The 13,752-nt window shown below is 52.6% G+C and overlaps 1 protein-coding gene across 1 annotated transcript in view; it reads right to left on the reverse strand.

Moving 5' to 3' along the window:
• The window catches only part of LOC132380677 (IQ motif and SEC7 domain-containing protein 3), a 279,565-nt gene that overhangs the window by 132,522 nt on the left and 133,291 nt on the right, over nt 1-13,752 (reverse strand). The window lies entirely within an intron of this gene.

The raw sequence follows: 13,752 nt of genomic DNA on the forward strand, positions 1-13,752 counted from the left end.
GAACAAAAAAAAAATCCAGTGAGCGGCAGGTCTGTGGGTGAAAACACCTTGTTAATGAGAGAGAGGTCGGAGGAGAATGGCCAGACTGGTTCAAGCTGACAGGAAGGTGACAGTAACTCAGATAGCCACACGTTACAACAGTGGTGTGCAGAAGAGCATCTCTGAACACACAACACGTCAAACCCTGAAGTGGATGAGCTACAGCAGTGGAAGACCAGAGACGCACACTCAGTGGCCATGTTTTTAGGTACAGGAGGTAGCTAATAAAGTGGCCACTGAATGGAACTGAGATAGTGATTAGCTTTGTGTCAGTTGGTTCAAGAACCGAATGGCTGAAGGGAAGCTGCTGTTCCTGAACCCGGTGGTGCGGGGGCTGTACCTCCTGCCCGATGAGAGATGAGAGAAGATGGCATGGCCTGGATGGTGGGGGATCTTTGATGATCTTCTTGAGGTGGTGCCTTTTGTAAATACCACCGGTGGTGGGGAGGGATGTGCCTGTGGTGAATTGGGCTGATCCACTGCTCCATTCAGTATTACTGACTTCAAGCAACACACACGAAATGCTGGAGGAACTCAGCAGGCCAGGCAGCATCTGTGGAGATGAGTGTAGTCGACGCTTGCGGCGGAGATCCTTCAACTGAACAATCTTGGCCTGATACGTTCACTGCACTCTTTTCCATAGATGCTGCCTGGCCTGCTGAGTCCCTCCAGCATTTTGTGTGTACTGTATAGCCTGAAGTCAATCATCGCTCCTCTTGTCTTCTTGATGTTGTGGTTCCTGCACCAATTGGGCAGCTTCGGCACCTCTTCTCCGGGTGCAGATTCGTTTGACGAAGATTAGCTTTCTTTGTCACATGTAAAGTACTGTGCAAAAGTCTTAGGCACATGTTAAAAAAAATTCTGTCAAGCGAAGAAGCTTTCAAAAATAATGAAATAAAAAGTTTGTAAATATCAAAAGATGTGTTATAAAGAGCAGCAGAGAGTGCAAAATGAAAGCAAATCAATATTTAGTGTGACTACTCATTGCCTTTAAAACCGCATCAATTCTCTGAGGGTCATTTGACATCTACGACCAAGGATCATATAGATACTGCTTCCGTAGACACTGTGATCTGCTGAGTTGATGGCGGGGTCCGGGGGCTGGGGTAACAGGGAGAAGGAGGGAGGTCTCAGCTCAAAATGCCGACAGTTTATTCAATTCTATAGGTGCTGTGTGACCTGCTGGGTTCCTCCAGCATTGTGTGTGTGTGTGTGTGTGTGTGTGTGTGTGTGTGTGTGTGTGTTGTTCTAGATTTCCAGCATCTGCAGAATCTCTTGTGCTTATGACAAATAACCAGTGTGCAAAAGAAGACAAACTGCGAAAATAAAAATAGTTCTGCAAACAAGAGTTGAAAAGAGTCCTTGACAGTGAGCCTATAGATTGTGGAATCAATTCAGTGTTGAGGTGAGTGAAGTTATCCAGGCTGGTTCAGAAGCCTGATGGCTGTAACGGGCAATAACTGTTCCTGAACATTTTAGGTTAAGCTGTGCGTCCTTAAGACCTTAAGTCATAGGAGAAGAATTAGGCCATTCAGTCCACTGAGTTTGCTCCACAATTGCACCATGGCTGATTTATTATCCTTCTCAACCACATTCTCCTGCCCTAACTAATCAAGAACCTTTCAATCTCTTTAAATATACCCAATAACGCCCATCACAGCTGTCAGTGGCAACAAATTCCACAGATTCACCACACACTGGCTAAAGAAATTTCTCCTCACCTCTGTTCGAAAGGAATGTATTCTGAGGAGGCGCACTCTGTTCCTAGTCATCCCCACTATTGGAAACAACCTCTCCACATCCACTCTATCTAAGCCTTTCATTATTTGATAGGGGTCAATGAGATCCACCTCATTCTTCTAGACTCCAGCAAGTACAGGCCCAGAGTCATCAAATGCTCCTCATATGTTAACCCTTCCAGTCCCAGAATAGTTCTCATGAAACTCTTCTGGACCTTCTCCAATGCCAGCACATCTTTTCTTACATAAGGGGCCCAAAACTGCTCACAGAGTTACAGGGTTCAGTGTGTCTGACCCCGGGAGTGTGTGATGGGACAGTGTGGAGGGAGTTTCACTCTGTGTCTGACCCCAGGAGTGTGTGATGGGACGTTGTGGATGGAGATTCACTCTGTGTCTGACCCCTTTTTTTTATTACAAAATCCTTTATTACAAATATCGGTGCTATACAATATATACAAAACAGTGGCAAACACAATTACTGCACTACAAATAGACAATAGACATTACACCAGAATGTTGCCATCCCTATCCACGATGGCATTTACACCCCGCGGAGCCCAACGGTCTCGAAACTCCTCCAAGGCCGCTGTGGACTGCGCGTGTTCCTTTTCAATCACTCTGTGTCTGATCCCGGGAGTGTGTGATGGGATGGTGTGGAGGGAGATTCACTCTGTCTCTGACCCCGGGAGTGTGAGATGGGATGGTGTGGAGGGAGTTTCACTCTGTGTCTGACCCCGGGAGTGTGAGATGAGACAGTGTGGAGGGAGCTTCACACTGTGTCTGACCCCGGGAGTGTGCGATGGGTTTGTGCAGAAGGAGTTTCCCTCTATGTCTAACTCATGTCGTTCCTCCCTTGGGAGTGTGTGATGAGTCTCTGACAAGTCTGGAGTACACGGTGCGGTTTTAATGAGCCTCAATGTGCTTACACGCCGAAAAGAAACAGCAGAACAGGTGATGTTTGCAATCTGCTATTTCCTGAAGCCCTGAATAATTCATTGTCAGTGAAATGCAGCTTGCTTCCCACAGCCTGCCACCGATCTCAAGTGGATTGGTGGAATGCCAGCCTTGTACCTCGTACCCAGCAGAGGCCTTTATGTAAGCTTTCTCCCGGCATGTTCTCGAACATTTTCTGCACATCAGATCCACCCCGGGGACAGAATCGGTAGAGGAACACCCCTGACCGCTCCCCCACCCCACCGAACTCTAGTGTCCATTACCAGATATCAGCAGGAAGGGATTCACACTTTGTCATACGTAAGCATGGAACGGCATTGGTCAAACAGCAGCAGGCACATGGGCTGAGCTGCAGAACTGTTCGACACTTGTGGGCTGCCCCTCGCTGATTTGATTTGACGCAAAGCAATGCATATTACTGGGCGTTTAGATGTACATGTGACAAGTAAAAGTAATCATTTATTCTGGCCACTGCATCTCCATGGTTACCTCAGACTGACCCACAAGTACACCTGACTGTCCCAACACCATGAGACTGACCGTTCCACATTACAGGACACCTGACTGTCCCGACACTGTGAGACTGACCGTTCCACGTCACAGTACACCTGACTGCCCCGACACTGTGAGACTGACCACTCCATGTTACAGTACATTTGACCGTCCCAACACAATGAGACTGACCACTCCACATTACAGTACACCTGACCGTCCCAACACCATGAGACTGACCACTCCACATTACAGTACACCTGATCATTCCAAAACCGTGAGACTGACCGTTCCACTTTACAGTACACCTGACTCTTCCAACACTGTGTGACTGACCGCTCCACGTTACAGTACACCTGACTGTTCCAAAACTGTGTGACTGACCATCCACGTTACAGTACACCTGACCGTCCTGACACCATGAGACTGACCTCCCCACGTCACAGTACACCTGACCATTCCAACACTGTGAGACTGACCGTTCCACGTCACAGTACACCTGACCATTGCAACACTGTGTGACTGACTGTTCTACATTAGAGTACACCTGACCATTCCAACACCATGACACTGACTACTCCAGGTCACAGTACACCTGACCGTCCCCACACCGTGAGACTGACCATTCCACGTTACAGTACACCTGACTGTCCCAACACCGAGTGACTGACCGCTCCATGTTACAGTATACCTGACCGTTCCAACACCATGAGACTGACCGCTCCACGTCACAGTACACCTGACCGACCCCACACCGTGAGACTGACCACTCCGTGTTACAGTACACCTGACGTCCCGACACCGTGAGACTGACCATTCCACGTTACAGTACACCTGACTTTCCCGACACCGAGTGACTGACCACTCCACGTTACAGTATACCTGACCGTTCCAACACCATGAGACTGACCGCTCCACGTCACAGTACACCTGACCGTTCCAACACCGTGAGACTGACAGCTCCACGTCACAATACACCTGACCGTTCCAACACCATGAGACTGACAGCTCCACGTCACAGTACACCTGACCGTCCCAACACAGAGAGACTGACTGTTCCACGTTACAGTACACCTGACCGTCCCAACACCATGAGACTGACCTTTCCACGTTACATTACACCTGACAGTCCCAACACCATGTGACTGACCATTCCACGTTACAGTACACCTGACCGTCCCGACACCATGAGACTGACCGTTCCACGTTACGGCTCACCTGACCATTCCAACACCATGAGACTGACTACTCCACATCACAGTACACCTGACGTACCGACACTGTGAGACTGACCATTCCACGTTACAGTACACCTGACTGTCCTGACACCGAGTGACTGACTGCTCCACTTTACAGTATACCTGACCGTTCCAACACCGTGAGACTGACAGCTCCACGTCACAGTACACCTGACCGTTCCAACACCATGAGACTGATTGCTCCATGTCACAGTACACCTGACCGTCCCCACACCGTGAGACTGACCGTTCCACGTCACAGTACACCTGACCGTCCCAACACCGTGAGACTGACCGTTCCACGTTACAGTACACCTGACCGTCCCCACACCGTGAGACTGACCACTCCGTGTTACAGTACACCTGACGTCCCGACACCGTGAGACTGACCACTCCGTGTTACAGTATACCTGACCGTTCCAACACCGTGAGACTGACCGTTCCACGTTACAGTACACCTGACCGTCCTGACACCGTGAGACTGACCGTTCCACATTACAGTACACCTGACTGTCCACACACCGTGAGACTGACAGCTCCACGTCACAGTACACCTGACCGTCCCCACACTGTGAGACTGACCATTCCACGTTACAGTTCACCTGACCGTCCCCACACCGTGAGACTGACAGCTCCACGTCACAGTACACCTGACCGTTCCAACACCGTGAGACTGACCGTTCCACGTTACAGTACACCTGACCGTCCCCACACCGTGAGACTGACCACTCCGTGTTACAGTACACCTGACGTCCCGACACCGTGAGACTGACCATTCCACGTTACAGTACACCTGACTGTCCCGACACCGTGACTGACTGCTCCACGTTACAGTATACCTGACCGTTCCAACACCATGAGACTGACCGTTCCACGTCACTGTACACCTGACCGTTCCAACACCGTGAGACTGACCATTCCACGTTACAGTACACCTGACCGTCCCAACACCATGAGACTGACCGTTCCATGTTACAGTACACCTGACCGTCCCAATACCATGAGACTGACCTTTCCACGTTACAGTACACCTGACAGTCCCAACACCATGTGACTGACCGTTCCACGTTACAGTACACCTGACCGTCCTGACACCGTGAGACTGAGCGTTCCACGTTACGGTTCACCTGACCATTCCAACACCATGAGACTGACTACTCCACATCACAGTACACCTGACGTACCGACACCGAGTGACTGACCGCTCCACATTACAGTATACCTGACCGTTCCAACACCATGAGACTGACCGCTCCACTTCACAGTACACCTGACCGTTCCAACACCGTGAGACTGACAGCTCCACGTCACAGTACACCTGACCGTTCCAACACCATGAGACTGATTGCTCCATGTCACAGTACACCTGACCGTCCCAACACCGTGAGACTGACCGTTCCACATTACAGTACACCTGACCGTCCCCACACCGTGAGACTGACCATTCCACGTTACAGTACACCTGACTGTCCCGACACCCAGTGACTGACCGCTCCACGTTACAGTATACCTGACCGTTCCAACACCATGAGACTGACCGCTCCACTTCACAGTACACCTGACCGTTCCAACACCATGAGACTGATTGCTCCATGTCACAGTACACCTGACCGTCCCAACACCGTGAGACTGACCATTCCACATTACAGTACACCTGACCGTCCCACACCGAGACTGACCGTTCCACGTCACAGTACACCTGACCGTCCCCACACCGTGAGACTGACCGTTCCACGTCACAGTACACCTGACCGTCCCAACACCGTGAGACTGACCGTTCCACGTTACAGTACACCTGACCGTCCCCACACCGTGAGACTGACCACTCCGTGTTACAGTACACCTGACGTCCCGACACCGTGAGACTGACCACTCCGTGTTACAGTATACCTGACCGTTCCAACACCGTGAGACTGACCGTTCCACGTTACAGTACACCTGACCGTCCTGACACCGTGAGACTGACCGTTCCACATTACAGTACACCTGACTGTCCACACACCGTGAGACTGACAGCTCCACGTCACAGTACACCTGACCGTTCCAACACCGTGAGACTGACCATTCCACGTTACAGTACACCTGACCGTCCCAACACCATGAGACTGACCGTTCCATGTTACAGTACACCTGACCGTCCCCACACTGTGAGACTGACCATTCCACGTTACAGTTCACCTGACCGTCCCCACACCGTGAGACTGACAGCTCCACGTCACAGTACACCTGACCGTTCCAACACCGTGAGACTACTGTTCCACGTTACAGTACACCTGACCGTCCCAACACCATGAGACTGACCGTTCCACGTTACAGTACACCTGACCGTCCCCACACCGTGAGACTGACCACTCCGTGTTACAGTACACCTGATGTCCTGACACCGTGAGACTGACCATTCCACGTTACAGTACACCTGACTGTCCCGACACCGTGACTGACTGCTCCACGTTACAGTATACCTGACCGTTCCAACACCATGAGACCGACCGCTCCACGTCACAGTACACCTGACCGTTCCAACACCGTGAGACTGACAGCTCCACGTCACAATACACCTGACCGTTCCAACACCATGAGACTGACAGCTCCACGTCACAGTACACCTGACCGTCCCAACACTGAGAGACTGACAGCTTCACGTTACAGTATACCTGACCGTCCTGACACCGTGAGACTGACCGTTTCACGTTACAGTACACCTGACCGTCCCCACACCGTGAGACTGACCATTCCACGTTACAGTACACCTGACCGTCCTAACACCGTGAGACTGACCGTTCCACATTACAGTACACCTGACCGTTCCAACACCATGAGACTGACTGTTCCACGTTACAGTACACCTGACCGTCCCGACACCGTGAGACTGACCATTCCACATTACAGTACACCTGACCGTTCCAACACCATGAGACTGACCATTCCACGTTACAGTACACCTGACCGTCCCGACACCGTGAGACTGACCGTTCCACGTTACGGTTCACCTGACCATTCCAACACCATGAGACTGACTACTCCACATCACAGTACACCTGACGTACCGACACCGAGTGACTGACCGCTCCACGTTACAGTATACCTGACCGTTCCAACACCATGAGACTGACTGCTCCACTTCACAGCAGTACACCTGACCGTTCCAACACCGTGAGACTGACAGCTCCACGTCACAGTACACCTGACCGTTCCAACACCATGAGACTGATTGCTCCATGTCACAGTACACCTGACCGTCCTGACACCGTGAGACTGACCGTTCCACATTACAGTACACCTGACCGTTCCAACACCATGAGACTGATTGCTCCATGTCACAGTACACCTGACCGTCCCGACACCGTGAGACTGACAGCTCCATGTGACAGTGTGCCTGACCGTCCCGACACTGTGTGACTGACCGTTCCCCATTACAGTGTGCCTGACCATACTGACACTGTACCCATGACTGCATCGTTACTGTGTGACTAAACAGCTTGAGACAATGCTACTAACCACTCCATTGCAGTGTGATTGACTAGCCAGACAGAGGTAACGAGCTGCTCCACCTCAGTGTGACAGGTCGCTCCACATTACAGTGAGACTGACTGCCCCGTTACTGCACAGCTGACCCACTGGATACCCTGTGACTGCTGGTGTGTAAGGAACCTAGAAGGTATGTTCACCGACTGGGTCAGTGGTGATAGAAGGAATAGCATGTGACCATTCTGCTCTTCAAGCCCTGTCTATCTGTGCTCCTTTCCATCTGTTCCTCAGACCCTCAATCCCTTCAAATGACACCTCTCGCTGTCTCTGTAACCCTTTCCAGCCCCTACACTCCTCCATGTCTCTGTAAACACCCCCAGCTCCTACACCCCTCCCTCTCTGTAATCCTCTCCAGCCCCTACACCCCTCCCTGTCTCTGTAACCCCTCCCTCCCCTACACTCCTCTCCATCTTTGTGACCCTTTCCAGCCTCTACACCTCTCCCTGTCTCTTTAACCTTCTCAGCTCCTAGTTAGGCCCTTTGCTCTCCACAGAACGCTACAGAACCACCTTCCTGGCTGTTGGATCTTACTGTAGATCTCATCCCCTCATATGCTAGGACAGGCACGTCCTTATCTCACTGGGGTACGAGTCTGCCGGCTACCCTCAGCTGGTTTAGCCTGACTGTCGAAGTGGTGTACCAGGGTGTGGCCACTGTTGCAGGTGAGTGAGCTGTCCCGGAATAGATACGACAAGTCTCACTCCCAACACACTCTATTTGTGGATACTATACAAAGTTTAGAGCAAATTTATTATCAAAGTACATGTACATCACCATATACAACCCAGAGATTCATTTCCTTGCAGGTTGAGGGGTAACATCTGTTCCTGAACTTGGTGGTGTTGGTCCTGGGGCTCCTGTACCTTCTTTCTGAAGGCAGCAGCGAGAAGAGAGCATGACCTGCATGGTGGGGGTCCCTGATGATGGATGCTTCTTTCCTGTGACAAAACACCATGTAGATGTGCTCAATGATTGGGAGGGCTTTATTTGTGATAGACTGGGCCATATCCACTACTTTTTGTAGGATTTTCCATTCAAGAGCAGTGGTGTTTCCATACCAGGCTACGATGCAGCCAGTCAATATGCTCATGGAGAGCATATCTACAGAAGTTTGTCAAGGTTTTAGATGTCTTTGCAAACTCCTAAGGACTCCTTCCTGGCACCTGGGCACTTAACCTTAGGATACAAGCAGGGGAAAATCTGCACACACTAAGTGGTGCAGGAACTCAGCAGGCTAGGTATCATCTATGGAAATGTTTAAATAGTCAACAGTTCAGGCTGAGACCCTTCATCAAGACATTTAGATCTGCCCCATTGTCACAGAATTGACTACATACGTCCCCTCCATCTCATTGTATCCATCTCCCTTAACAGTGTCAATCAAAGCACCACTTAATCCAAGCAAATACAAAGCAGGCTTGTGTAGTTTCTCAGAGGCAGGAGCATTTGGGGTCCTCCCTCCAGAGACAGTTTGCAATAATTGGGTTGTATAATCATGAAAGAGGAACGGAGCCAACTGCACATGCTGCTGAAGTGTTAATTACTTATTGAATTCCCTTGCTGGATAAATTCATCGCTCCTTTGTCTCCTTGACACCATCTCGCTCCCTCACACCAAGACAATAATCGATATGTACCATTAATTCCATTGTTTGCTCCCTCACTGTCTGTCTCCTCAACAACCCTAAATTTTCAAAACTTGCACTGCCCCTTCTCAGGACAACCCGTCTCACCGCCCCTCCTACAGAGCGGCGCTCCCTCCTCACCGCCCCTCCTACAGCGCGGCACTCCCTCCTCACCACCCCTCCCACATCACGGCACTCCCTCCTCCTCACCCCTCCCACATCACGGCACTCCCTCCTCCTCACCCCTCCCACATCACGGCACTCCCTCCTCACCACCCTTCCTACAACGCGGCACTCCCTCCTCCTCACCCCTCCCACATCACGGCACTCCCTCCTCACCACCCTTCCTACAGCGCGGCACTCCCTCCTCACCACCCCTCCCACATCACGGCACTCCCTCCTCACCACCCTTCCTACAGCGCGGCACTCCCTCCTCACCACCCCTCCCACATCACGGCACTCCCTCCTCACCACCCTTCCTACAGCGCGGCACTCCCTCCTCACCACCCCTCCCAGATCACGGCACTCCCTCCTCACCACCCCTCCCAGATCACGGCACACCCTCCTCACCACCCCTCCCAGAGCATGGCACACCCTCCTCACCGCCCTTCCTACATCACGGCACTCCCTCCTCACCACCCCTCCCACATCATGGCACTCCCTCCTCACCACCCTTCCTACAGCGCGGCACTCCCTCCCACATCACGGCACTCCCTCCTCACCACCCCTCCCAGAGCATGGCACACCCTCCTCACCGCCCCACCCACAGCATAGAACTCCCTCCTCACCACCCTTCCTACAGTGCGGCACTCCCTCCCATAGCACGGTGCTCCCTCCTCACTGGCCCTCCCACAGCATGGCACTCCCCCCTCACCACCCCTCCCACAACACGACACTCCCTCCTCACCACACCTCCCACAGCGCGGCACTCCCTCCTCACCGCCCCTCCCATAGCACGGTTCTCCCTTCTCAGTGCCCCTCCCACAGCACAGTACTCCCTCTTCACTGGCCCTCCCACAGCGCGGCAGTCCCTCCTCACCACCCCTCCCGCAGAGTGGCCTTCCCTCCTCTCCCATCATGTGGAGCTCCCTCCCTGTCTCTCCCACACCTTCTCCTCCTGGGAGAGTGAGAGTTGGTAATAAACACATCCCTTGCCTGCATCAACGCCCACGTCCTCTGAATGAACAACGAGAAGTCTCATTTGATTACTCAGGAATTTTGGAAGTTGCCCGAAGAACAGCAGTGTGTGGGGGTGGGGGTGGGGGGGGGAGAGAGCGACGCAGGACAGGAGTCTGCATGCAAGAGGAGGAAGGCAGCTGCAGGGGATGGTTCCTGAGCCGGGAGAGGGCGCACTCCCATGATCAGCTGCAGGAATTGTTAAATGGTATTCCTTTCCGAGAAGGGAAGGGATTCCTCAGCCTGGACCACATGTTTAAAATCCCCAAAGTCATGTTCGGATCCTTCCCTCACGCTCTGAATGTGACACATTTCACTCACCATTGTAACCCTTCGAGTCCCTTCCACCTTCATTCTCTGTGACACACTCAATCCCGACACTCCCATTTCTGTAACCCTCTCTGGCTCCTACACACCTCCTCATCTCTGTGACTCTTTCTGACACCCAAATTCCCTCCCTACCGTTGTGACCTCCTCACGCCTACACCCTTCCCGTCTCTAAAGTCCCCTACATCCCCTACACCCTTCCTGTCTCTGTAACCCACCTCCGCTACACCCTTCACATCTCTGTAAACCCCCACCTCCCCTACACCCTTCCCGTCTCTGTAACCCCCAACTCCCCTACACCCTTCCCATCTCTGTTAAACCCCCACCTCCCCTACACCCTTCCCGTCTCTGTTAAACCCCCACCTCCCCTACACCCTTCCTGTCTCTCTTAAACCCCCACCTCCCCTACACCCTTCCCGTCTCTGTTAATCCCCCACCTCCCCTACACCCTTCCCATCTCTGTTAAACCCCCACCTCCCCTACACCCTTCCCATCTCTGTTAATCCCCCACCTCCCCTACACCCTTCCCGTCTCTGTTAAACCCCCACCTCCCCTACTCCCTTCCCGTCTCTGTTAAACCACTACCTCCCCGGGGGCTTGGCTTTTACAGAGTCCGATCCCACTGCAACTTTCCAAGAAGGTGAAGCCCTCCATCTCTTGAGCGCAGAACTTGCACAACAACAGCAATCAGTCACTTCGATTCCACGTTTCCTTAAATGTCATGGTGGATTTGAGGGGATAAGTTTGCATAGAAAGTCAACTTCACATCACAGCTCATGTTCTGCCACAGAAAACAAGCATGAGGAGGAACAGAGTGGTCACACCACCTCCTGTGCCAATCGTCAAATGTCTCCCTCCCCAAGATGGCGCTGAGCTGCATTCTCCGTGAGATCGCGGCTCAGAATTGGTTTCTCGTATGTTTTAGGTTCATGTGCATGGGTCAGGATACGGTTTAAGGACAGGGATATGGGGGAATTAGAGAATAGGCAAGCATCTAAGCCAGTAGCGAGGGTGTGAATGAATGTCAGGCTGGTAGACCGGCAGAGTTGTTTGGCGTCCCATCAGCTGATGGACTGGAATTTGAGGCCTTGTTTTCAAGAGCCTGTCACTGCCAAGAGACCTGAAGTTTGGGTCTTCAGCCGGGGTCCTCATTCGTCCCATCATCTGCAGGTCCTGAGGTTGATACCGAAAATCAAGGCCTGAAGGCTGATCTGAGGTTGGATCGAGGCTCAAAGGCCAAGTTGATCTCTAGATTGAAGCCCGAGGCCTGAAGGCCAGTGCCCCAAATCTGTGAATCCATGAGTCTACTGGAGTCCTGGGGTTGTAGGACTGTGTAGGTGCGTGGGTGGGGGGAAATGAGGGCTTGTTTCCCTGTTGTTGCTTCGTCATTTGACACGTTCCGTCTTGCTGTGTTCGGTATTGTCCTGCCGAGCATTGTGGGTATGCTATGTTTGTGCCAAAAGTGTGGCAACACTTATGGGCTGCCGCCAGCGCATCCTTGAGTTGTGAACACGCGCGACGCATCTCACTGTATGTTTCAATGTACACGTGATAAATTAGTCAAAATCTGAATCTACCGCCATCAACAACTGGGGGCTGAGATCACCTTGACCAATGTAACTACCAAGGCTGCAGGAGCAGTTCGGAGGCTGGGTACGCTGTGTGCCAGCCCTCACTGCCATCCACGAGCACAAGTCAGGAGAGGGTTTCATCAGGCTGCACTTACCTGGGCGCCGTGAGCCGGTGCACTCCACATCCACTGCGCAAACGCTTCCTGTTGCTGGGCTCAGGAACGCCACGCAACGCTCCCCTCTGTGCGTGCGCCCCCCTCCCCCAGTGACTCGAGAATAGCAATGTATCCTTCAGTGAATCAGCCTGCAATTGTGCTCCCACCCCGCCTAAGCACGTCCTCCCTCCCTCCATCGTGCACCGACTACAAAATCGCAAGGTAGTTACTCGTCCTGGCCCAGGAGAGTGACAGAGTTGCGGGGGGGGAAGATGGTGGGCCCCCTCCAACTGAGAGAGCACTTTCCACAGAGGACACCAAACACCAAGGCACAAAACTGAAGTATTGCAGGCCGACTGGTCTCCAGGACAAATGCTCGGAGGCTTGTGCTTCAGAGGGTGAGGAGTGCGGGCAATTCCCTTTGCCATAGTGGGTGCCTTTCCCTTGCAATTCGCAGGTGAATTGCACAGAGTCCGTGTGAGGGCGGGAAGATGGACCTGCCGTTTGTGGCTTCAGCAGCCCTTTCCTGGAGAAAGGTTAGCTCACCGCTCACGTGGGAGCAGCTGACATGGCTAACCACCGCGGTGGCAGACGGTCAAGAGTGCATGGTCCCAAAGGATGCATGATGGATGAAGAGTTGGGGGCAAGAGAGTGGTGTGTGAGAGAAGATGGGGGGGCAAGGAGGGGTGAGGGAAGGGGACTAGAAAGAGGGGGGTTGAGAGAAAAGGGGTGAGAAAGAAGGCGGGGAAATGAGAGGAAGCAGTGGGAGAGATTGGTTGAGAAGGAAGGTGGCAAGAGTGGGGGTGATGAGAGTGGAGGGGACTAGAGCAAGAGAGGGGTGAAAGAGGGGGACAAGAGCATGGAGGGCAGTGAAGGTAGAGAGGGGGCAGAGGCTGGGGACAAGAGTGG

The sequence above is a fragment of the Hypanus sabinus genome, chromosome 24 (assembly GCF_030144855.1).
Source record: "Hypanus sabinus isolate sHypSab1 chromosome 24, sHypSab1.hap1, whole genome shotgun sequence".
Lineage (NCBI taxonomy): Eukaryota > Metazoa > Chordata > Chondrichthyes > Myliobatiformes > Dasyatidae > Hypanus > Hypanus sabinus.